The sequence below is a fragment of the Mustelus asterias genome, chromosome 5 (assembly GCF_964213995.1).
Source record: "Mustelus asterias chromosome 5, sMusAst1.hap1.1, whole genome shotgun sequence".
In the NCBI taxonomy this organism is placed as follows: Eukaryota; Metazoa; Chordata; class Chondrichthyes; order Carcharhiniformes; family Triakidae; genus Mustelus; species Mustelus asterias.
In genome coordinates this window covers 91,536,497-91,561,652 of record NC_135805.1, presented here as the reverse complement: position 1 = coordinate 91,561,652, position 25,156 = coordinate 91,536,497, and the positions used below count along the sequence as shown (strand labels likewise).

The 25,156-nt window shown below is 42.9% G+C and overlaps 1 pseudogene; it reads left to right on the top strand.

Moving 5' to 3' along the window:
* The first annotated feature begins 24,320 nt into the window (after window positions 1–24,320).
* LOC144494480 (U2 spliceosomal RNA) lies at window positions 24,321–24,447 on the top strand (annotated as a pseudogene).
* Window positions 24,448–25,156: the final 709 nt, after the last annotated feature.

Here is a 25,156-nt window from a genome sequence, read left to right as displayed (position 1 = left end):
ACTTCACTCACTTAAAACCCACCCATGGGTGGCACAGTGGTTAACCCTGCTGCCTCACAGTGCCAGGGACCTGAGTTCGATTTCTGGCTTGGATCACTATCTGTGCAAAGTCAGTACATTCTCCCCATGTCTGCATAAGTTTCCTTCGGGTGCTCCGGTTTCCTCACACAGTCTGGAAAGATGTCTGGTTAGGTGCATTGGCCATGCTAAATTCTCCCTCAGTGTACCAGAACAGGCAACGGAGTGTGGTGACTAGGGGATTTTCACAGTAACTTCATTGTAGTGTGAATGTGAGCCTACGTATGACACTAATAAATAAACTTTAAAACTGAGGTTACGTCATAAGATAATAGTATATGAATGCATGTGCTTATTACACATCCTTTATTCACTCTATTAGCAGAAGTGTTAATCCATTTATTTAAGGATGGTTAAAACCACTGCCAAAGTAACAGAGGAGAATGTCAAAAGAATATAATGTACATTTGCTCTCCAGTAGCCTGATGAGGATTTTCAAGTACAAAATGTTAACAATTTGAAAACAATGAACTAACACCTTCATTTTTTTTCTTTGGTCAGGTTAATGCTGCTCAGTACTTTGTGTTAGATGTTGCATGAATGACAGCAGGAACTACATGGATTAAATTCTCCAACTGCTAGTAATTGATGGTGACCATTGAGGCACCTCCAGTTTAAAAAAAACATTAACCATTTGTCTGTTCATTGCTGCTCTGAGGATTGCTCTATCCAAGATTTTGATTATGAAAATTAATCAGGAGGAAAAGGCAGATTGTTACTTGTTAAGCTTTTGTGAGGAGATGATTATCAATTGTGCAAAATTATACAGAGCAGAAGTTGGAAAGGTTCGACCCAGCATTACTGAAAGTGATGCATGGAAGAATTCAATGAAATACAGCAGTCGTAAAAGTGAATAATGCATTTCTTTTATCTGCCCCCAGCATGGAAAGAGTGATCATTCCCAGAAAGTTCACAATGGGTGAATGAGCAGGAGAAAGAAATGGTGATTTAGAAGTGCACAGAAAGTGGAAAGTACATGACAGAACAGGCATTCGTCCCAGGCCTCTGAGACTAAAGTGGCACAATCAGGTATCTGAACATCAAGAATGAGGAATGTGACAGTAGGTTCAGCAGAAAAGCTTCCTTTGAGGTGTGTCATCTAATCAAATAAGACCTGTCAGGTCAGGCAATCGTTCAAAGAGGTTTATTACTGATTGGGAAGCCAAACACTGAACTTAACATATATCCATATGTTTCTAAAGAGGCATTCTGTCAGTCCTTTACCATTTCATGGCTTTAATAAAGATGTAACCGAAGCCTTGTGTTGTTACAAACCCAACGTTTCCAACTTCTTCATCAATCATCAAGGCAGTTAATGTTTGATCAAATTTATTGTATTCCAAAATACAAGGCATTATTGATTATGTGCATATAACCATTCAAACCCTTCATCAAACCTATTACATTCTGAAACAAGTATAAATCCAGTACCTCAATGAATGGTTCCCAAAATACATGGTGTTTTAACTTTAAGGCAATCAAGCATGCCTTAATAAGGAGGAGAAATTCATGAATCGTCACCTTCCTAGACAACAAGTTTTTTTTAAATTCATTCATGGAATATAGGCATCGCTAGCTTGCCAGCATTTATTACCCATCCCTAGTTGCCATTGAGAAGGTGGTGTGAGCTGCCTTCTTGAATCGCTGCAGTCCATGTGCTGTGGGTTGACCCACAATGCCGTTAGGGAGGGAATTCCAGGATTTTGACCCAATGACTGTGAAGGAACGGTGATATATTTCCAAGTCAGGATGGTGAGTGGCTTGGAGGGGAGGTGGTGGTGTTCCCATGTATCTGTTGCCCTTGTCCTTCTGAATGGTAGGTGCTGTCTAAGGATCTTTGGTGAATTGCTGCGGTGCATCTCGTAGATGTTACACACTGCTCCCACTGAGCATCGGCAGTTGGTATTTGTGGATGTGGTGCCAATAAAGTGGGTTGCTTTGTCCTGGATCGACTACCCTCAAAAATGTACCCAAATTGTGGAAGTACCCATTGATTTCCTGCAACATGTCCAGCTTGAGGAGAAGAAAATGCACCCCATAATCAGAAATAATTATTTTATTATTTGGGACATGGGAGTTACTGGCAAAGCCAGCAATTGTTGCCCATTCATAATTGCCTTTGAACTGACTGGCTTACTGGGCAGTTACAAGCCAACTATTGCTGTGGATAAAGTGCGATAACAATAATCTCTCCCCCAATGTCAGCAAAATGAAGGAGATAGTCATCGACTTCAGGAAACGTAGTTGAGGACATGCCCCTGTCTACATCAATGGGGATGAAGTGGGAATAGTTGAGAGCTTCAAGCTTCTGGGTGTCAAGATCACCAACAGCCTGTCCTGGTCCATCCACACTGACACTATAGTTCAGAAAGCCCATCAATGCCTCTACTTTCTCAGGAGGCTCTGGAAATTTGGCATGTCCACTACGACTCTCACCAACTTTTACAGATGCACCATAGAAAGTATCCTTTCCAGATGTATCACAGCTTAGTATAGCTCCTGCTCTGGCCAAGCCCACAAGAAACTAAAAAGGGTCATGGACGAAGCCCAGTGCATCACACAAACCAGCCTCCCATCCATTGACTCTGTCTACACTTCCCACTGCCTCGGCAAAGCAGCCAGCATAATTAAGGACCCCACGCACCCCGAACAAACTCTCTTCCAGCTTCTTCCATCAGGAAAAAAATATAAATTTCTGAGATCATGTACCAACCGACTCAAGAACAGCTTCTTCCCTGCTGCCACTAGATTTTGAATGGACCTACCTCATATTAAGTTGAGCTTTCCCTACACCCTGCAACATCACATTCTACAGCCTCTCCTTTCCTTGTCTATGTACGGCATGCTTTGTCTGTATAGCGCGCAAGAAACAATACTTTTCAGTGTATATTAATACATGTGACAATAATAAATCAAATCAAATCAGGTCAAATCATATAAGCCAGACCAGATAAGGATAGCAGATTGCCTTCCCAGAAGGACACTATTCACATCACAAAGATGTGCAGATCCCTGAAGAAAACTTCCATCAATTTGACACACGGATGAATCTATTGCTAAGAGTGAGTTATGGTGTCTGCATACTATCACAGACAGTGAAGCATCAGGTCATTTTAAGGAATGCTCAATCCAGATCACTGGCATCTCAGAGTTGTTCCTCAACGATGTTGGCAGGAAAATGTCTGTATTGAGCGACAAACTCAACAATTGTTATCTTTTGCAACTTTCTATCATTCCTGTGACAGGACACTTTCAAACTCACCATGACTCAGCTATTTTGCTGTTTTGGAAATGATCACAGTTACAGTAGAGGACAAAAATATCACCTTGGTCAGGTTCATATAGGACGTAGCCAACAGAAGAAATCTCAGAGGAGTAAAAGTTCTTCAAAGTTGAATCACCCACTGCAGAACAAATTAATGTGATCGATAACAGACTACACACACTATCCTTTCTTATTTATCAGTTTCGAGGAGAAAAAACGGTACTGTCATGCTCCTCACAGCAACATGTCAACTCTGCCAATTTTACAAAACTTGAGACAACTGTCTTTTGAGATCTATGTTGAAGTGTCACAGGAGCTGAAATGGCGAGAAGCAGATGGTATCATTGAGAAAATCAACTTATCGCCATGGATATTGAGCCTAGTCTTGCACAACATAGATATGGCAAACTTGGACTATCATCAGGATTTTGCCACCCCGCCTGCCACGGGAATCAGTGTGGGTGGGGGGCAGATAATGGGAAGGCCCATTGACCTCGGGTGGGATTTTACGGTTTTAGGACAAGCAAGGCTATAAAATCCCACCCTAAATGTCAGCCTTAAAGTTGTCAACAAAATAATCATTGCAGATAAATATCCACTTCCTACAATCCAAGAACTATCAACATAATTTCATGACTCCATAGTCTTCATGCAGCTTGATATGTGATTGAACTATCTCCAGAGGCAAGTGGTAGTGGAGCAAAGCTGATATCTTGCAGCTGGTGTTACTCACAAAGGTGTGTTTAAGTCCCACAGAATATGGAAAGGACTAAGTTCAACATTTAGCTCATTCCAGCAGATTGTTTCTTCAGTCTTGTCAAAGGTTGAGTGGATGCTCAATCTACAAGCTGACGTCCTTGCTCACGAAATGGACAAAACAGAATATGATCAGTGTTTATCACTAGTGTTTTAACACAATCTGATGTTCAACGAGGGCAAATGCACATTTGCGGCAGCTGAGGTTGGCTTTCTAGGGTACAGAGTGACAGCAGCTGGAGTAAAGCCTACTCAGAACAGTGTCAAAGCCAAATTACTCTGACTAGTGTGAAAGAGTTGGTATTGTTCTTCACCATTTAACAACTTTTATCACAAATTTCATTCTAAGTGTGCAAAGGTCACAGAGACAAGTTGAAAGCTATAGTGCAAAGGTGCACAATAGGTATTGACAATCCCACAACAAACAACATTTGTCATGTTAAAGGCAAAGTTAGCATCTCCAGCAGGCCCCCTGCATTTCATCCACATGCAGAAATGTGTGTCAGAATTGGTGAGTCAGGAAATGCAATGGAGTTGTATTCTCACAGTACATTGAAGAAAATGAATCACTTACATGTTATGCCTGATGTTGGAGACTGAACACAAATATTTTATACTGGAAAGTGGGAAGCACAAGCCTGCAACTGGACCTGTGAACACTGGGACATACATCTCAACATTACAAAGTTCACATTTTAGACAAGTTGTTTACAAAATGGGGTTTACAAAAGACTATCACAGCAGATGATGGACCACGGTTTACTTTAAGTCAGCTCATTGCATTCCATGGAATTTATGGAACTTACTGCCATTACAATATAACCCACAATTGAATGGTGCCATTGTTGATCCAACACTGTGCTAAAGGACAATCTGGAAGCTCGCATGTAGGAAGAGAAAATGATTGAACAATCCATCGATCCCCTACTTCGCACATATCCATCCACCCCACACACTGGCCAGAAAGACACATTCTGAACCTAGGATTGGTTATAACTTTTCCATGCCAAGACCATTCAGAAACTGTCATGGGTATCCAACAAGAATTTCAGCACAATCGCTGAAGAAATTGCAAAGCAGCAAGTTAAAGCAATTGCGTATTGCAAAAAGTGAACACACGGAAATAAAGCATAATTTGAAGTTGGAGGTTGGGTTTATTTCAAACAAGCCAAATCATAACCACATTGCATCATCTCCATCAGGAGGCAATGGGATTGGACAGGTTATCGAGAGACCCAGGTTTGAACCTCACCATGGCAGAAGGTGAAATTTGAATTGAATAAAAATCTGGAATTACAAGTCCAATGAGGACCATGAAACCATTGTTGATTGCCATAAAGACCCATCTGGTTTACTAATGTCTTTTAGGGAAAGAAATCTGCCATCCTTACCCAGTCTGGCCTACATGTGACTCAGAGCCACAACAATGTGGTTGACTATTAAATGTCCCTCGAACGGTCAAAGAAGGCCACTCATCATCACCTTCTGAAGGACAAATAAGGATGGGCAATGAATGCTGGCCTAGTCAGTGATGCCCACAATCCCATGAATGATTTGATTTGATTTATTATTGTCACATGTATTAACATACAGTGAAAAGTATTGTTTCTTGCGCACTGTACAGACAAAGCATACCGTTCATAGAGAAGGAAAGGAGAGAGTGCAGAATGTAATGTTACAGCCACAGCTAGGGTGTAGAGAAAGATCAACTTAATGCAAGGTGAGTCCATTCAAAAGTCTGAGGTCGGTTGGTACGTGACCTCAGACTTTTGTATCTTTTTTCCGACGGACGAAAGTGGAAGAGAGAATGTCCGGGGTGCGTGGGGTCCTTAATTATGCTGGCTGCTTTGCCGAAGCAGTGGGAACTGTAGACAGAGTCAATGGATGGGAGGCTAGTTTGTGTGATAGATTGGCCTATATTCACGACCTTTTGTAGTTCCTTGCGGTCTTGGGCAGAGCAGGAGCCCTACCAAGCTGTGATACAACCAGAAAGAATGCTTTCTATGGTGCATCTGTAAAAGCTGGTGAGAGTCGTAGCTGACATGCCAAATTTCCTTAGTCTTCTGAGAAAGTAGAGGCATTTCTTAACTATAGTGTTGGCATGGGGGGACCAGGACAGGTTGTTGGTGATCTGGACACCTAAAAACTTGAAGCTCTCGACCCTTTCTACTTCATCCCCATTGATGTAGACAGGGGCATGTTCTCCTTTACGTTTCCTGAAATCAATGACAATCTCCTTCATTTTATTGACATTGAGGGAGAGATTATTGTGGCTGCATCAGTTCACCAGATTCTCTATCTCATTTTTATACTCCGTCTCATCATTGTTTGAGATCCGACCCACTACGGTGGTGTCATCAGCAAACTTGAAAATCGAATTGGAGGAATTTGGCCACACAGTCATAGGTGTATAAGGAGTATTGTAGGGGGTTGAGAACACAGCCTTGTGGGGCACCGATGTTGAGGATGATCATGGAGGAGGTGTTGTTGCCTATCCTTGCTGATTGTGGTCTGTGAGTTAGGAAGTTCAGGATCCAGTCGCAGAGGGAGGTGTCGAGGCCCAGGCTATGAAGTTTAGAGATGAGTTTCGTGGGAATAATGGTGTTGAAGGCTGAACTGTAGTCAATAAATAGGAGTCTGACATAGGTGGCTTTGTTATCCAGGGTGTTCCAGGGTTGAGTGAAGGGCCCGGGAGATGGCGTCTGCTGTGGACCTTTTGCGGCAGTAGGCAAACTATAGTGGATCCAGGTAGTCCAGGAGGCTGGAATTGATTCGTGCCATGACTACCCTTTCAATGAATTATAAATAAGGACCAAAGCATATCAATGTAGTTCCTTAGTACAAATGATCAACCATTGGATGACAACAAAAAGTGAGATGCTTCATAGTGAGCAGCCAAGCATATTTCACGGAGAGTGATGATGAGGATAGATTTCCTTTTCCGATTTGTGATTGTGATTTCGATCATCAAGGTGATCCCACAACTCAAGTTTGTTAATCTCATGCCGTTGTCAGCAATCTTCACATCATAGACTTCTGAGAGAAAATGGACTCTAAGAAATTACTTGATATACATGTTTGTTGTTTCACATGTTTAATTTAAAATAAGGTCCTTCAGTTTTACAAGTGGGGGGAAGATGTAGGCCGGAACATTCCGGCCATTCACACCGACAGGACCTACTAGTCCCACCAACAGCGCACTCTTGCTCTGGGTTTCCTGGTCATGTGGGATGCATTCGGTGGGAAACCCCATTGACAACGACAGGATCAGAAGATCCTGCCACTGGCCAGGTGTGGGCTGCTTCCACCATCATGAAACACGGTTTGCATGGAAAATCCCAGCCATGGTTTACAATTGTTCAATTGTTTTGTGTTTCTGTGTGTCTGCTCACTGTGTTTAGTGCTGTGAGTCAAGCTTGTGGCATAGTTAGAGAAACTGAAACTAAGCAGTAAGCTTAGTGGTAAAACAGTATAGTGATAATATCACTGGACATAAGAACATAAGAACATAAGAAATAGGAGCAGGAGTAGGCCATCTAGCCCCTCGAGCCTGTCCCGCCATTCAATAAGATCATGGCTGATCTGACGTGGATCAGTACCACTTACCTGCCTGATCCCCATAACCCTTAATTCCCTTACCGATCAGGAATCCATCCATCCGCGCTTTAAACATCCATGTAATCTGGAAACCCAGGTTGATGTTTTGGCATCATAGATTCAAATCCCGTACGGCAGCTGATAGAATTTAAATTAATAAGTTCAATCAATAAAATAAAATCTGGAATTAAAAGCTATTCTCATTTGTAGCGACCATGAAAATATCGTTGATTGTAAAAAACCATCTGTTCCTGAATATCCTTTAGGGAAGGAAATCTGTTGCCCTCACCTGTTCTGGCCTCCATGTGACTCCGGAGCCACAGCAATGTGATTGACACTTAAATGCCCTCTGAAATAGGCAACTAGGTTGTCAAGGGCAATTAAGTATGGACAACAATGCCCATAGCATGGCCAGCGATGCCCACATCCTATGAAAGAATAAAAAAAGCAAGCCTGAGAACACAGGCCTCTTAAAAACTGTGTAATAAAGATGTATTAACACATTGAACTTGGTGAGCATCATTTCTGCACATCATTGAGGCACAAAACGCAATACTGAGTGGCAGTTATAATATCTGGAGATGATGGTTGATCCTGCGCCAGACGGTGTTTGTGATTCTACTGTGTATGAGGCTTCTATCTCCTGAAGCATATAAACTAAAACGTGAGAAAAATCATTTCCACAGTGAGAATGCCACATTGGAGGTAATGAAATGTATGCATTCATATTGGCTTGCAAATGTGTATAGATGTGCATGTGCATTTATAATAAGATTTCAGAATATGAAGCTCCAGGGTTAAATTGGACTGTACCCTTATGAGGCCTTGCGAGGAGCTGCCCATGGTCTTCTCAGCAGGAGTTAAGAGTGTGTTGGAACCTTAGGCAATCTCTTTCAGTTGCTTGTTGTAACAATCTTTTCTTTCACCAGCTTTGAAATCTTATTAAAATACTCTCTGCAGCTGTCCAAATTTTTATTATTGTGGGAAACTGTGTTGACCAAGTTGACAGTTTGTTTCCAGGCAGCCCTTCCAGATTTCATGTTCAGCGGATGATTGGGACCTGAATACAACCCATAGTGTTCATGTATTTTCTCAACAATTAGCTCCACTCCACTGAGCTAGTTTCCTAGATTGTTTTTGTAGGAACTTTCAATTTTGCTGAGATTACCTCATGACTAAGTCAAAAAAATTAAATGGCTCTCTTCAGGCTTACAAAACAAATGCACTCAAATGTAGCTTAAATCTTAGCAAAAGTGATAAACAAAGAATAAGCTATTGGCTTGCCTGACACTGATAGCTTGATCATCAAAACTTATTCATACCCTCCAGTCCATTGAATATTTCTGCTGAGGTTAATTCAGCTCATTCAGATAAATAGGCTCAGTGTCCTTGTGGTTACTTCTTCAAATTCAGGGAAATCATAGAAACTCTACGGTGCAGAAGGAGGCCATTCGGCCCATCAGGTCTGCACCAACAACAATCCCACCTCGGCCTTATTCCCACAACCCCACATATCTACCTCGCTAATCCCTCTAATCTACACATCCCGGGACACTAACGGGCAGTTTAGCATGGCCAATACACCTAACCCGCACATCTTTGAAATGTGGGGGGAAATCGGAGCACCCGGAGGAAACCCAGGCAGACACGGGGAGAATGTGCAAACTCCACACAGACAGTGACCCAACCCGGGAATCAAACCCAGGTTCCTGGAGCTGTGAGGCAGCAGTGCTCACCACTGTGCCAGCATGCCACTCCAAAATTATGTTAATATCAAACATAATACTTAGTTCATTGATATTCAGCATTGTAAACAGTTTTCAAAATCAGCACACTAGTTTTATTGACCTGTTTTCTCTCTCTCACATTGTCAGAACCATCTGGGTATTTTGGGAAAATACATTGGGGTGAGCTGGGGTCCTGAGGAAACATATGTTTGTATTTTGTTTTATAGGGCTGTTCTTTTGGAGATTCTCAAGCACCACCAGAACAAATTGCCACTTCAAGTGAACTGACATTCACTTTTAAGTTCAGCCAGGAGAAACATATTTTCTGATCTACTTTGTTTTAGCATCGATATTAAGATTCATATCAACTTTTAGATTAGTTGCTTATTGGAAGGATATTCCAGGTGTTGTAATGGCCTGCTTGAAATGAAGAACACCAGACTGGGTATTAGCTCAGAGATGGAGAGAGACGGCAGGATGCTAGCTGGAGGTTGGGAAATGTGGAAGTACAGTTTCCTGAATGTCCTGTAACATTTAACTATGGGGACGTGAGAGAAACGGTGGGATGTTTATAGCAGATTTTTGAGCCTATAGGAATAACTTCTGCTCCTGTTGCCCGACAAGCAATGCTGTAAAGGCACTTACATCATGAATTCAACAATTGTCACCTCCTTTCACCTTACAGGCTTCCGTTCTGGGAAACCCGGTCAATTGTGGTTAAAAATAGAATAAAATGAAAATACTGTAGATGCTGGAAATCTGAAATAAACACAGAAAATCCTGCAAGAATTCAGCAGTTTTGGCAGCATCCGTGGAGAGAAATATAGAATTAACCTTTCAGGTTCAATATGACACTTCTTCGGAACATAAAGTTTAAAACTCAAAGTGAAAACATTCAGTGACAAATTATTTGAACCATGTCCCACACCCCCACAACTGACCCATGGCCAACAAAACCATGACAAAAACTCCACATTGATACTATTGAAGAAGTGAAAGCAGCCTCTGGGATCCAATGTTTTCTGCATGTGTTTCATGATCTACACTGCGAATGGACTGAAATCGCAACAACACATTCCATAACAACCACTTGGGTCATTAATATTCTAGACAAGTTGATTTACAAAATGAGGTTTGTCGGAAACTATCACTTGAGGCACTGGTCTGCTGTATATACCCAGTCAATTCACAGATTTTTTAGCAAATCACCACCATCTGATATCCAATATAACTTGCAATTGAATGATAATGTCAAGAGATTGAACAGTTTAATACAGTGTGAGAGTAGTTGTTTGGCAATTGATGCACTATCAATCGAGCCGAGACTAGTTGTGAGCAAGACAAATAGGCTTTTATTAGCAAGAACTTGGAGCCATCCCTGTCGGTGATCTGGGCTGAACTGAGAGCAAGGGGGAGGAGCCACCGCCTTTATACCCAGACCAGGGGGAGGAGACTTGGCCGGAACCGACAGGGATGTGCCACATATACAGGTACTGAGAAATACTAACTACGGTGGTTAACCACTACAGATAACATATAACAGTGGTTTACCACAGCAATACAGAACCTTTATATTTGCTGAAGAAATAGACTTTTTTGTCTAAACATTTCACCTTGCATTCTTTAGGACATTCGCAAGAATATAGTACAAGTGTACTAAGAAGTACACTGACAACCAGTTTAAGATTGTCAGGTGGGCTCACAGTGTGGTGTATTTGCATGTACTGGAAGCTACATACATGAATACATAGGGCCCTGTTCTTTGTAGACAGAAAGAACACATACACACATTGCATCTGTTTCAGCTAAGCAAAATAAATGATAGACATTCGCTGGTTCAATCCTCAGGCTCAAGCTTCCTGTCTTAAATTTCAAATAGTGCTTGAAAGTTAACTGTCAGTCACCATCAACTGGTGCATTCTCCATGGCAACACCCCTACCAATCAGAGTCTACTTGCCAACCAATCAGCACTCTCTTCTCATACAGTGTAAATTTGTTGATTTCCCTTGCATTGTATTCTTGCGAAAGTCCTGATGAATTCAAGATGAAGAGCTTCGACAAAAAAGTATTTTTTTCAGCAGTATGCAGTTTGTGAGAAAGTATGCAAAGGGGAAACATTTAAACAATCCATTCATTAGATGGTTTGGCCATGCCAAATTGCCCTTTAGTGTCCAAAGGTGTGTAGGTTAAATGATTGGCCATGGTAGGTGTGTGGGTTTATGGGGATGGTAGAGGGTTGGGCATGCCTGATAAGATACTCTTTCAGAGAGTCACTGCAAAATTGATGGGCTGAATGGCTTCCTTCTGGACTGTAGGGTTTCTATGGTTCTATCCGACTTTATACATTTTGATCCACACTACACTCTCTGACTGGAAAGACACTAACCAAACTTACGATAAGTAGTAACAATCACATATCATTGACTATTCTCAAGCCATCACCTTTATTCATCAAGAATTTCAGCACAAAAGTTGAATAAATTGCAAAATAATGAGCTAAAGCCAAAGCATACTTCAACAGACACAGAGAAACCACGATTTGAAGTTGGAAATGGGCTTGCATCAAACAGCTAAATCACAACCATATGCTTGTATCATCTCTATCAGGAACAGGGCAGATCAAGTGGTTGCTTAGTATCAGATAGATTCAGAAAGAATGTTCCCAGTGGTGGAGGAGTCCAGAACTACGGGTCATAGTTTGAGGATAAGGGGTAAACCTTTTAGGACTGAGGTGAGGAGAAATTTCTTCATCCAGAGGGTGTTGAGTGTGTGGAATTCACTACCACAGAATATAGTTGAGGCCAAAACATTGTCTGATTTCAAGAATAAATTAGATATAGCTCTTGGGGCTAAAGGAATCAAGGGAAGGGGGGGGGGGATCAGGATATTGAATTTGATGAATCAGCCATGATCAAAATTAATGGCAGAGAAGGCTTGAAGGGCCAAATAGCCTACTCCTGCTTCTAGTTTCCATATTTCTACCGATGATTATCTGTTAGATGACAACACAAAGTGGAAACTGAGACGCTTGATAGTAAGCAGACCAGGATGTTCTGAGGACAGTAATTATGAGGATGCATTTCATTTTCCAATTCGCGGTTGTAACAGTGATCATTAGCTTCATTCAGTTGATCACACAGAGCCATCACCTCCAATTCTTCGATCCAAGTGCAACCTTGAGAGACCTTCATATCTCCACTACTTCTGTATTTAGAAAATAAATGAACAAGCTGAACTCTAAGGAATGACTTGATGTGCATATGTTTGTTGTTTCGGATGATTCAATTGAAAATAAGATATTTACTTTTGCAAGGGGTTCGGGCTGAATTTTCCAACAAATGACAGAGGGCGTAATCTTACCGGGCGTTCATGCCCCGCTGCTGCTGCAAACAAGGACGAGGAATTTGGTGCCCAGCCAAATCTCCATTCACTGCAACAAGACCAGAAAGTCCCGCCGACAGAAACGGTCATGAGAAACGGTCATATGATTTCGCCTAGAGTGTCAGGTTCTGATGTGAAAACCGACACGTTTCTCTCCAGAAACACAGCCAGCTTTTCTCACCAGATCTCCTGACATTCTGTCAAAAGGAAAATCAGGGATGTGGTGGGGGGCAGAGCCTGATAGAACCGGCAAGGGGGCATTGCCAGGGACCAGAGGACAATGCTCAGCCTTGGCCCTCAACACCCGGGGCCTCCAGGAACATCCACCTCCCCCTCTCCCCCCCCCCCCCCCCCCCCCCCCCCCTCCTCCCATCGCTCCTGCCCGGCATTGTCATCTTGACTGGTTTTCATTTTCAAAAACCAGCATGGCATCACGCCAGCGGGGTGGCAAATTCCACAGATCCATTTAATTAGATTTAAATTGATTTAAACGCCCGTTTTGGAGAGGTCTAAGATACTGGAAATGCGTCTATCCAGAATTAAATTGGAAATGGTGAATAAAAATAATTCACATAGCCTCATTACAATATTTATATTTCCAGGCCACCTGCTGAGAGTATATATTTTTTGCCCACTCCTCCTGCCTATTCCGACCTCACTTAAAATTGAAAGTGGGCAGATTTTTGTTTATTTATTTTTCTTGGGATGCAAGTATCATTGGCACAGCCAGCATTGTTACCCAGGCCTAATTGCCCTTGAATTGGACTGATTGGGTTGCTAAGATTTTTCAGTAGGCAATTTAGAGTCTATTATATTACAGTACCCTCAACTCCACCTTCCCACGCCATCAGCATATCCAATAGTCCCCCTAGTGTACAAACGTCTGTTGATTTCTGACTTGAATGGGCCTAACAACTAAGCATTGTCAGCTTTTTGGGGTAGAAAGTTCCATAATCATCTGAGTGAAGAAATTTCTCCTCATCTCCATCCTAAATTACCAACTCCTTATTCTGAGACTGTCTCCTCAGTTCCATACTCCCAGTCAAGGAAAGCCAGGGTGTGTTTTCCTTTGTTTCAAGAAAATGATTTTTATTGTCAGAGCTTTAGAAATTCTGCATGTCTGTTTTACATATTTTATAGATAGGCTTCTTCCCATTCGCTCCTACCATGATGGCACCTGAATAACATTCTTTGCACATTGGTTTATTAGAGTGTCTCTCCATGAGAAGATTGATTAGATTCTATAAAAAAGACAAAATTAGCAGTAAATAGTTTTAAATGTAGAGCAAACACAGCAGAAGCTCAAAGAAAGTAATTTCATGATAAAAATCAAAATGGTTCCTAATATTGCACTAGAAAATGCCACCCCAACAATAGCTGCATATGTCAACAGAGCCAACCATCTCCTTATATTACATAGAATTATATATGGCCCAGGTTTTGTGATCGTAATGATGGAGAAGCTTAAAAGTTAAAACATGAAAGATAATTAATGCATTTTATTTCCTCATTTGCTGTCCGTGAAAATACTTCAATACAGCTGGCTTCTTACCCTGCTTGATGACATCGCTGTTGCTTGGCAGCTGGCCATCTCCTTAATTTGGCACAGTCATGTTGGTAAAGAGAAATGCACACCTTTGTGGGCAACCTACATCGAGGCCGATAGTTAGCACCATTGCTTTGTCACTGACTGTAAAAACCAATTTGTTATTTTTACAGCAGAAGAAGAGGCCATTCAAACTATTTGGCCATTTGGCGCTATGCTAATGTTTATGTGCTACACAAGCCTCCTACCGACAGATTCTTCTATTCTTTTCTCCATTGTGAAATTATCTAGCTTCCCCTTAAATGTGCCTATGTTATTGTCTCAATCGTTCCAAGTGGTAACGGGTTCCACATTGTCAGCAGTCGCTGAGTATAGAGTTTAAATTAAGTTAATTCAAATGACTGTTAGTCATAAGATACCCTGCTTGCTGTTGTATCTTCACTAAGTTCTTCAGACCTCTGCCACCCTCTGAAACCACTTTGGTTTGCATAATGTTACATAGATTAGGAAAGCAGAAAAACTTGACAGAACTTATTTTAATTAAACAACAGCCTAACCCAAGTGAAACTTACAAAGATAGCTCTGACTAATAGTGAAATTTGTTCATGTATGTACATTGGCATTTGTAAATTTAGCATCATAGGCAGGACCTTAAACCTGTATACCTTAGTCACCTGTGAAGAAAGACTCCAGAAATATACATGACAATATCACAAGCTGCAGAACTCAGCAAAGATTACACAACCACCAGCTGATATGAGCAACCAGCTTCACTTTCAAACTTTCAGACTCAGGATGATTGAGTGAGTGTGAAAAAGGCATAGTTAGAAGTCTACAACACCAGGTTAAAGTCCAACAGGTCCAAGTCCAACAGCGTCTCCACATCATGAAAAAGGCATGGCAGAAGTTTTAGAAATTGGAAAATATGCTTATGATGATATTATTGGAATTGCATACCACAGGGATGCTTCTTTATGGATTTCTTTCTTGTTTCTGAAAATAACTTAATTGATTGAAGGTGCTACAAGGGTATGGCTAGCAGCTCACAGGATATTGGTGAAATCTTACAAGAACAAAGAACTCCTGTTTAACTCTCAGTTACCACAGCCGTGTCGAAGGAAAACAAATGAAACAATTATCCTGACCAATAGAGATACAGAAAAAGTCATTTTAACACTGCACGTCAGTTGATATCTCCGAGATTGGCAGGAATCTGAAATATATGCTCAGCACAGCAGTTGCCATTCTTACTGACATCAGTAAAGCATAACTCATGGAGGAAATAGCATGGCAGATCTGATATTAAGCACATGATTGATCAGAGAATAGCAGGGATTCTCCAGTCCTGCTGCAGTGAATAAAGTTTTTGCTGAGTGCCAAATTCTCCATTCTCGCTGGCAGCAGTGGCAGACGAATGAGATGGGAGAATTCAGGCCAACATCTGCTTGTTACGTGTGAATTTATAGTGGGACTGAGTATCATTTTGGTCTGTGAAACTGACTAATGGTCCATAGATCCCTTTGAAGTAAAGTTGAAAGATTTTCTATGGTTTCTGTATGTACCAGTAATGTGTGACCATGGCAGGAAGATGTGTTTTGGTCACTTTTTCCAGCTAACTCATAGGTATTGTTGGAACTTTGAACTTTGACAGGCATGTGATCACCTTGACTGATTTTCATTTGCAATGGTGTAGGACCGTAACTTGCATATGTAAATAGCCCCCTGCTCAAAAGAGTCAGTCAAACTTCTCGCCAATTAATAAGCCCACCTGAAAACTGCATTCGGTGGATGTTGGACAAAATGGCTCCCGACCATGTCCCTTTTTAGCTGCCAACAGCAGGGCTGGGGTATTCCTAAGCTTCACTTATACCTTTGGTACCACGGAATACCACCCGGAAACCCCTTTTCACTGCTGATAATTGAAAAAAGTCACCATTTGGTCTGCCTATGGGGTGCCTGAGCTCCTAATCCAGCAATTGGTATAAGTCACCAATGCAGTTTTCACATTTTTGTACAAACTGTCCATTGACTTCAGCAAAGGTCCAAGTTAGAAAGTTAGGCACAAAATGGTCTATGGGAAAAAGAGTGAAAAGCAGCTTGTTTTACACAGGGAATAGAAATTAAGCAAAGTATATAGTGGGATTTAAATTTGCTGTTGTGCTTTTGCTGCAGAAAAGTTTTTATAAACATTCTAAGCTTGGTTGATTACGATGGTTTCTTCAAAGAGAAATGGTCTGCAAAAGAAGAAATGAAACAACTTAACCCCTTTGAAGAAACCACAGCTGTCAATCAGGCTTGTAAGAATGTTTATAAATATTGGCCTCAGATACATTGAACCGTAAAGGGAAAGACAAAGAAACACAGCTGACTGGAGGCTGAGTAGAAAACCATTCAGCTGTCAATCAAAGCCTATTTCAAAGGACTGCACTGTGAAATTGAATAAGTTCAAAGGTTTTCAATGGAATCAAGGGTGCTTCAAAGGATTTCAGCTTTCCTTGAAGGCTCATAGACTTCAAATACAAACTGTGTGAATAGAATGGGGCTGAGTGAAAAGCTATGGAGAAGGGAACCCCTTCTGTCCCCAGTGAGAGTCACATCTTCTCTCTGACAGTGGACATCAAAGGGGTCTGCTCACACCTACAGCTTCTGAGAGGGATCCCTGATGCAGAATGGAGTGCTGCTGTGCCCCCAGTTGACTAGGGGGCACCATTTCCGATTTCTGAAAGTCAGGCTGACTGGCAAGTTTCGTGGGATGCATAAATTTGCATCCATCAGGTGGGTGAACCCCACCTGACAGATGCTGTTGGTGCCAGAGCAAAACCTTCCCGTTTTCCCACTAGCTGGAGTGCTTAGCCTGAAAATGGGAGAACTCCTCCCACAATCTCAAGGACAATCAAAGGACTGTGTATCCATTTAACATTTTTCGTGGATTCTAACTCCCTTTATTTCTGATACCTGTATGTATGTATCAGTGTGACGTTGTGTTTTTGCTACTTTTTCTCAGGTTGAGTGGTTTTCAGTGGCCTTCTCAGTTCTGTACTAAATCTGAATGGTTAAGGAGATGTATAATTTCCTATTCTGTTCGCTCAGTACCTCGTTACTCTGCTTTCCCCATTGGGACATTATTAGTTGCACTTTCATTGCTTGATGTGAAAAACCGTAAAAAGCCATGTGACAGTGTTTATAAACACTGTTAGATTTACTCCCATAGCAAATTATGGGTCATTAATGTTTCTCCTAAATGTTGATCTTCAATAATGTTTCAAGTTCAAAATGCTTAATTCACTTCCCGTTTATTATATTATTTTCCTTATGTTGTATCAGATTTTTGAAGAGTTCTTTTCTAAATATAAACCTGAAATCACCACAAGTTGTGCAACAGGTTAGCAAGGCCATATTAAAAAAAGCAAGCCAAGCATCGGACTTTATTCCGAGCAAAAAAAAACTTCCATTTATTTTGTGTCTTTCACAAATATGGAACATCCTCACAGTGCTTTAAAGTTGCCATTGTTGTATTGAAGGAAATACTGCCGCCAATATGCACACAGCAAACACCCACAATGCAATGCCAGATAATGGCCAGATCATTTGTTCTGTAATGTTAATTGAGGACTAAATGTTGGCCAGGGCATCAGACATATCTTGCCTGATCGTCTTCAAAACCGCTGCCAAGAGATAAACAGAGAAACATAGAAAATAGGAGCAGGAGAAAGTCATTTGGCCCTTTGAGCCTACTCCACCATTCATCATGGCTGATCATCCAACTCAATAGCCTAATCCTGCCTTCTACCCATAACCTTTGATCCCATTCACCCCAAGTGCTCTATCTAGCCGTCTCTTGAATACATTCAATATTTTGGCATCAACTACTTCCTGTGGTAATGAATTCCACAGGCTCACTACTCTTTGGGTGAAGAAATGTCTCCTCATCTCCGTCCTAAATGGTCTACCCCGAATCCTCAGACCGTGACCCCTGGTTCTGGACACAACCACCATCGGGAACATCCTCCTTTCATCTGCCCTGTCTAGTCCTGTTAATTTTATAAGTCTGTATGAGATACCCCTCATTCGTCTTAACGCCAGCGAAAACAATCCTAACCTAGTCAATCTCTCCTCATGTGGAACATCTTCACAGTGCTTTAAAGTGAATAAAATATGTTTTGAAATGTTACCATTGTTGTATTGAAGGAAATGCAACAATGCAAAGGGGCAGTTTTTGTACAGTGTGTGCAGGAGGGTTTCCTGACACAATATGTGGATAGGCCGACAAGATGTGGGGCCACATTGGACTTGGTACTGGGTAATGAATCAGGCCAAGTGTTATATTTGTTTGTGGGAGAGCACTTTGGAGATAATGACCACAATTCGGTGTCTTTCATTATTACAATGGAGAGGGATAGGACCATATGGCAGGGCAAGGTTTATAATTGGGGGAGGGGTAATTATGATGTGATTAGACAAGAATTAGGGAGCATAAGATGGAAACAGAAACTGTCAGGGAAAGGCACAAATGAAAAGTGGAGCTTGTTCAAGGAACAAATACTGCGTGTCCTTGATAGGTATGTCCCTGTCAGGCAGGGAGGAAATGGCCAAGTGAGGGAACCATGGTTCACAAAAGAGATTGAATGTCTTGTCAAGAGGAAAAAGGAAGCGTATGTAAGGATGAGAAAACAAGGTTCAGTTGGGTCGCTTGAGGGTTACAAGGTAGCAAGGAATGAGCTAAAAAAAAGGCTTAGGAGAGCTAGGAGGGGCCATGAGAAGTCCTTGGTGGGTCAGATCAAGGAAAACCCCAAGGCTTTTTACTCTTATGTGAGAAATAAAAGAATGACCAGGGTGAGGTTAGGGCCGGTCAAGGATAGTAGTGGGAACTTGTGCAAGGAGTCAGAAGAGATAGGAGAGGTGATGAATGAATACTTTTCTTCAGTGTTCACCAAGGAGAGGGGCCATGTTTTTGAGGATGAGAGTGTGATACAGACTGATAGGCTGGAGGAGGTAGATGTTCTGAAGGAAGCTGTATTAGCAATTTTGAAAAACCTGAGGGTCGATAAGTCCCCTGGGCCAGATGGGATATATCCTAGGATTCTTTGGGAGGCAAGGGATGAGATTGCAGAGCCTTTGGCTTTGATCTTTGGGTCCTCACTGTCCACGGGGATAGTGCCAGAGGACTGGAGAGTGGCGAATGTTGTTCCTCTGTTCAAGAAAGGAAATAGGAATGACCTTGGTAATAATAGGCCGGTTAGTCTTACTTTGGTGGTCGGTAAGTTAATGGAAAAGGTCCTGAGGGATAGGATTTATGACCATTTGGAAAGATGCAGCTTAATCCGGGATAGTCAACACAGATTCGTGAAGGGTAAGTCTTGCCTCACAAATTTGATTGAATTCTTTGAGGAGGTAACTAAGTGTGTAGATGAAGGTAGAGCAGTTGATGTCATATGCATGGATTTTAGTAAGGCGTTTGATAAGGTTCCCCATGGTCGGCTCATGAAGAAAGTAAGGAGGTGTGGGATAGAGGGAAATTTGGCCAATTGGATAAGTAACTGGCTATCTCATAGAAGACAGAGGGTGGTGGTCGATGGAAAATTTTCAGACTGGAGACCAGTTACCAGTGGTGTACCACAGGGATCAGTGCTGGGTCCTCTGCTATTTGTGATTTTTATCAATGACTTGGAGGAGGGGGCTGAATGGTGGGTCAGTAAATTTGCTGATGACACCAATATTGGTAGAGTAGTGGATGAGGTGGAGGGCTGTTGTAGGCTGCAAAGAGACATTGATAGGATGCAGAGCTGGGCCGCAAAATGGCAGATGGAGTTTAACCCTGACAAGTGCGAGGTGATTCATTTTGGCAGGACAAATTTGAATGCGGATTACAGGGTCAACGGCAGGGTTCTGAGGAATGTGGAGGAACAGAGAGATCTTGGGGTTCATATCCACAGATCTCTGAATGTTGCCACTCAGGTGGATAGAGCCGTGAAGAAGGCCTATAGTGTGTTAGCATTTATTAACAGGGGGTTTGAGTTTAAGGGCCGTGGGGTTATGCTGAAACTGTACAGGACCTTGGTGGGACCACTTTTGGAATCTTGTGTGCAATTCTGGTCACCTCACTATAAGAAGGATGTGGAAGCATTGGAGAGAGTGCAGAGGAGATTTACCAGGATGCTGCCTGGTTTGGAGGGTAGTCTTATGAAGAAAGGTTGAGGGAGCTAGGGCTTTTCTCTTTAGAGCGGAGGAGGATGAGAGGCGACTTAATAGAGGCATATAAGATGATGAGGGGGATAGATAGAGTGGACGTTCAGAAACTATTTCCTCAGGTGGATATAGCTGTTACTAAGGGGCATAACTATAAGGTTCATGGCGGGAGATATAGGAGGGATGTCCGAGGTAGGTTCTTTTCTCAGAGAGTGGTTGGGGTGTGGAATGGACTGCCTGCTGTGATAGTGGAGTTGGACACTTTAGCAACTTTCAAGCGGTTATTGGATAGGCACATGGAGCACACCAGAATGATAGAGAGTGGGATAGCTTGATCTTGGTTTCGGACAAAGCTCGGCACAACAACGAAAGCCAAAGAGCCTGTACTGTGCTGTACTGTTCAATGTTCTATGTTCCATGAAATATTGCCGCCAATATGCACACATCAAACACCCACAATGCAATGCCAGATAATGGCCAGATCAACTGATCTGTGATACTAATTGAGGACTAAATGTTGCCAGGGCATCAGACATAGCTCGCCTGATCGTCTCCCTGGAATCAGCCTGGTAAACCTTCCCTCGAGAGCAAGAACATCCTTTCTCAGCAAAGGAGGCCAAAACTGCACACAATATTCCAGGTGTGGCCTCACCAAGGCCCTGTATAATTGCAACAACACATCCCTGCTCCTGTACTCAAAATCTCTCGCAATGAAGGCCAACATGCCATTTGCCTTCTTTACTGCCTGCTGCACCTGCATGCTTACCTTCAGCAACTCGTGCACAAGGACACCCAAATCCTGCTGCACACTCCCCTCTCCCAATTTACAGCCATTCAGGTAGTAATCCGCCTTCTTGCTTTTGCTTCCAAAGTGAATAACCTCACATTTATCCAAATTGTATTACATTTGCCATTGATATTCCCACTCACCCAATCTGTCCAGATCATGCTGAAGGATCTTTTCATCTTTGTCACAGTTCATCCTCCTACCCAACTTGATATCATCTGCAAACTTTGAGATGTTACATTTTGTTCCCTCATCCAAATCATTAATAAATATTGTGAATATCTGAGGTCCCAGCACCGATCCCTGTGGCACCCATTAATTCCTGCTCTTTGTTTCCTCTCTGCCAACCAGTTTTCTATCCATCTCAGTACACTTCCTCCAATCACATGTGCTTTAATCTTGCACGATAATCTCTTATGCGGGACTTAATTAAACGCTTTCTGAAAGTCCAAATATACCACATCGACTGGTTCCCCTTGCCAACTCTACATATTCAAAGAATTCCAACAGATTTCCCTTTTATAAATCCAAGCTAACTCTGTCTGACCCTGCCACTGCTTTCTAAATGTTCCACTATGAAGTCCTTGATAATGGATTCGAAAATATTCCCCACGACCGATGTTAGGCTTATTGGTCTATACTTCCCTGTTTTCTTCCTCCCTCCCGGTTTGAATATTGGAATGACATGAGCTACCCTCCAATCTGCAGGGACCGTTCCAGAGTCTATGAAATCCTGGAAGATGACCACCAATGCATCCACTATTTCTACAGCCACTTCCTTAAGTACTCTGGGATGTACATTATCAGGCCCTGTGGATTTATCCACCTTCAATCCCATCAACTTTCCCAGCACCATTTCCCTACTAATACCGATCTCCCTTAGTTCTTCCCTCTCAATAAATCTTACATTCTCCAACGTTTCTGGTATCTGATTTGTGTCCTCTTTTGTGAAGATAGAACAAAAGTATGCATTCAGTTGCTCAGCCGTTTCATTGTTCCCTATTATTAATTTCCCCGTTTCTATCTGTAGGGGACCTACATTTGTCTTCACCAACCTCTTTCTCTTCATGTACCTATAGAAACTCTTAGGGCCCGATTATACCATTTGGAGTCTAAGGGCTGGATCCGGGCGTAATGCAGATCCGAGCCCGGAATCCTCTTTGCAGCGCATCCATATGCTTTTTGCCGGCTCCAGTCCAATCTGCGCAGTGGGCGGGGCTTAGCGCTGCCGGAACGATCGGAGCTGTGAACTGGGCATGCGCAGTTTGAAGAAAATCTGAAAAAGTGTGCCCGGGCGGGAAAGAAAAAAGCAGCAGAGAGAGCAGAGGGGGGTGGGGGGGCGCGGGGCAGCGGGGGGGGGGGGGGGGGTGGGGGGCGGAGGGGGCGGAGGATGGGGGGGAGGATGGGCTTGGGAGAATCTTGCAAACTGAAAATAATGTAGCATCTTCTTTGTGCTGCCTAATTATCAGATGTGCCCCTACTTATGAATGTGATTTGCATGGGCAATGTTGGGTGCAGCTAATCTGCCTCTGGAGCAGCCTTGGATCCTTTCTTTCATCTTGTTTTCATCTGAACATTGCACAGAATTAGAGGAATTCTGCCATGGAATGAGAGAGAAGAGTTGCCAATACAAACTTCTTTTCACTATGATTTAGTAATCTCCTTGAATCTTATTTCCAACCAAGTTCCACCACAGGGACAATTCTTTCAAGTTCACCACATGACTCTGAACATTTGTGCACCTGGCTCATGGCTACGGGGACATCAACAATCCAGTTACAGATCACAAATGTATTATACAGGTCACTAATTGCTCACTAGGACACTGTAGTTTAATTACCTTTCTCATAGATAATTAGGCAGCACAAAGAAGATACTACATTACTTTCAGTTTGCAAGATTCTCCCAAGTCCATCCTCCCCCCCATCCTCCCCCCCACAAAACCAGAGATCCATCTGAGCCCGCCCCCCTCCTCCGGCAGATGCCAGCAGAAGGCCAGGAAGGTGCTTCAGGCTCTCGAAGGACTGCAGGTCGGAAGGATGGTGGAGGGAGACCAGCGATCGAGGTAGGTTGGGGGTGTGCTCTGCCAAGGGGGGCCTGCCTCCCGGTGGGTCTGATCCCGGGGGGGGGGGGGGGGGGGGGTCTGCCGGGGAGGCCTGCCTCCCAGGGGGGTCTGATCCGGGGGAGTGGTTAGCGGGGGGGGGGGGGGGGTCTATGAAGGATGGTCAAGGAGGATGGGCTTCGGAGGTTCTCCTGCAGAATTGAAATCTGCTTCGGATTTTTATTCTGCAGGTCGCTTACAGCACGGATCCGGAATGGACCAGAAGAAGGTAAAGTGGGATTTGGCAGTAGAGTTGGGCGTGCGGTTCATTAAGTCGATTTAAATGCATGCTAATGCATTTAAATCGTCGGGCTGCCCGGTTCGGGCGCGGACCGGACCCGCGCCCGAATCAGGTGTTGGTAAAGCCACGATCTGCTCGGATTCAGGAGCAGATCGCGTTAAAGGCCCGACGCCCGACTTTACCACGATTTCGCGCACAAAACGGGCGCGAATCTTTGGTAAAATCGGGCCCTTAGTGTCAGTTTTTATATTCCCTGCAAGCTTACTTTCGTACTGTATTTTCCCCTTCTTAATCAATCCCTTGGTCCTTCTTTGCTGAATTCCAAACTGCTCCCAATCCTCAGACCTATTATTTTTCTTGGACAATCTGTATGCTTCTTCCTTGGATCAGATACTATCTCTAATTTCCTTTGTAACCCATGGATTGGCCCTCTCACCCATTTTGCTTTTGTGCCAGACAGGAATAAACAGTTGCTGCAGTTCCCTCATGCATTCCTTGAATGTTTGCCATTGCCTATCCACTGTCATCCCTTTAAGTAACTCTCCCCAATCAATCAAGGCCAACTCACACCTCATATCTTCATAGTTTCCTTGATGAGACCCAGTTTAGCAATCCTTCAATACTGTACTGAAGTCTCAGCTTTAGATTGTTGTACTCGCTTCTCGGCCTTTTGGCTAGGATCAAGTGTAGTTTCTGTTCTTATCAGTTTAATGCCTAATATGTTCCCTATCTGGCGGCCAAATGTAAAATTCAAGATGGCGCCGGAGCATGGCGACTTATTGCGAGCTGTCCCCAGCATATTCTCTAGAACATACAGAACAGGCCCTTCGGCCCACAATGTTGTGCCGAGCTTTATCTGAAACCAAGATCAAGCTATCCCACTCCCTATCATCCTGGTGTGCTCCATGTGCCTATCCAATAACCACTTAAATGTTCCTAAAGTTTCTGACTCCACTATCACTGCAGGCAGTCCATTCCACACCCCAACCACTCTCTGCGTAAAGAACCTACCTCTGATATCCTTCCTATATCTCCCACCATGAACCCTATAGTTATGCCCCCTTGTAATAGCTCCATCCACCCGAGGAAATAGTCTTTGAACGTTCACTCTATCTATCCCCTTCATCATTTTATAAACCTCTATTAAGTCTCCCCTCAGCCTCCTCCGCTCCAGAGAGAACAGCCCTAGCTCCCTCAACCTTTCCTCATAAGACCTACCCTCCAAACCAGGCAGCATCCTGGTAAATCTCCTCTGCACTCTTTCCAGCGCTTCCACATCCTTCTTATAGTGAGGTGACCAGAACTGCACACAATATTCCAAATGTGGTCTCACAAGGTCCTGTACAGTTGCAGCATAACCCCACGACTCTTAAACTCCAACCCCCTGTTAATAAAAGCTAACACACTATAGGCCTTCTTCACAGCTCTATCCACTTGAGTGGCAACCTTTAGAGATCTGTGGATATAGACCCCAAGATCTCTCTGTTCCT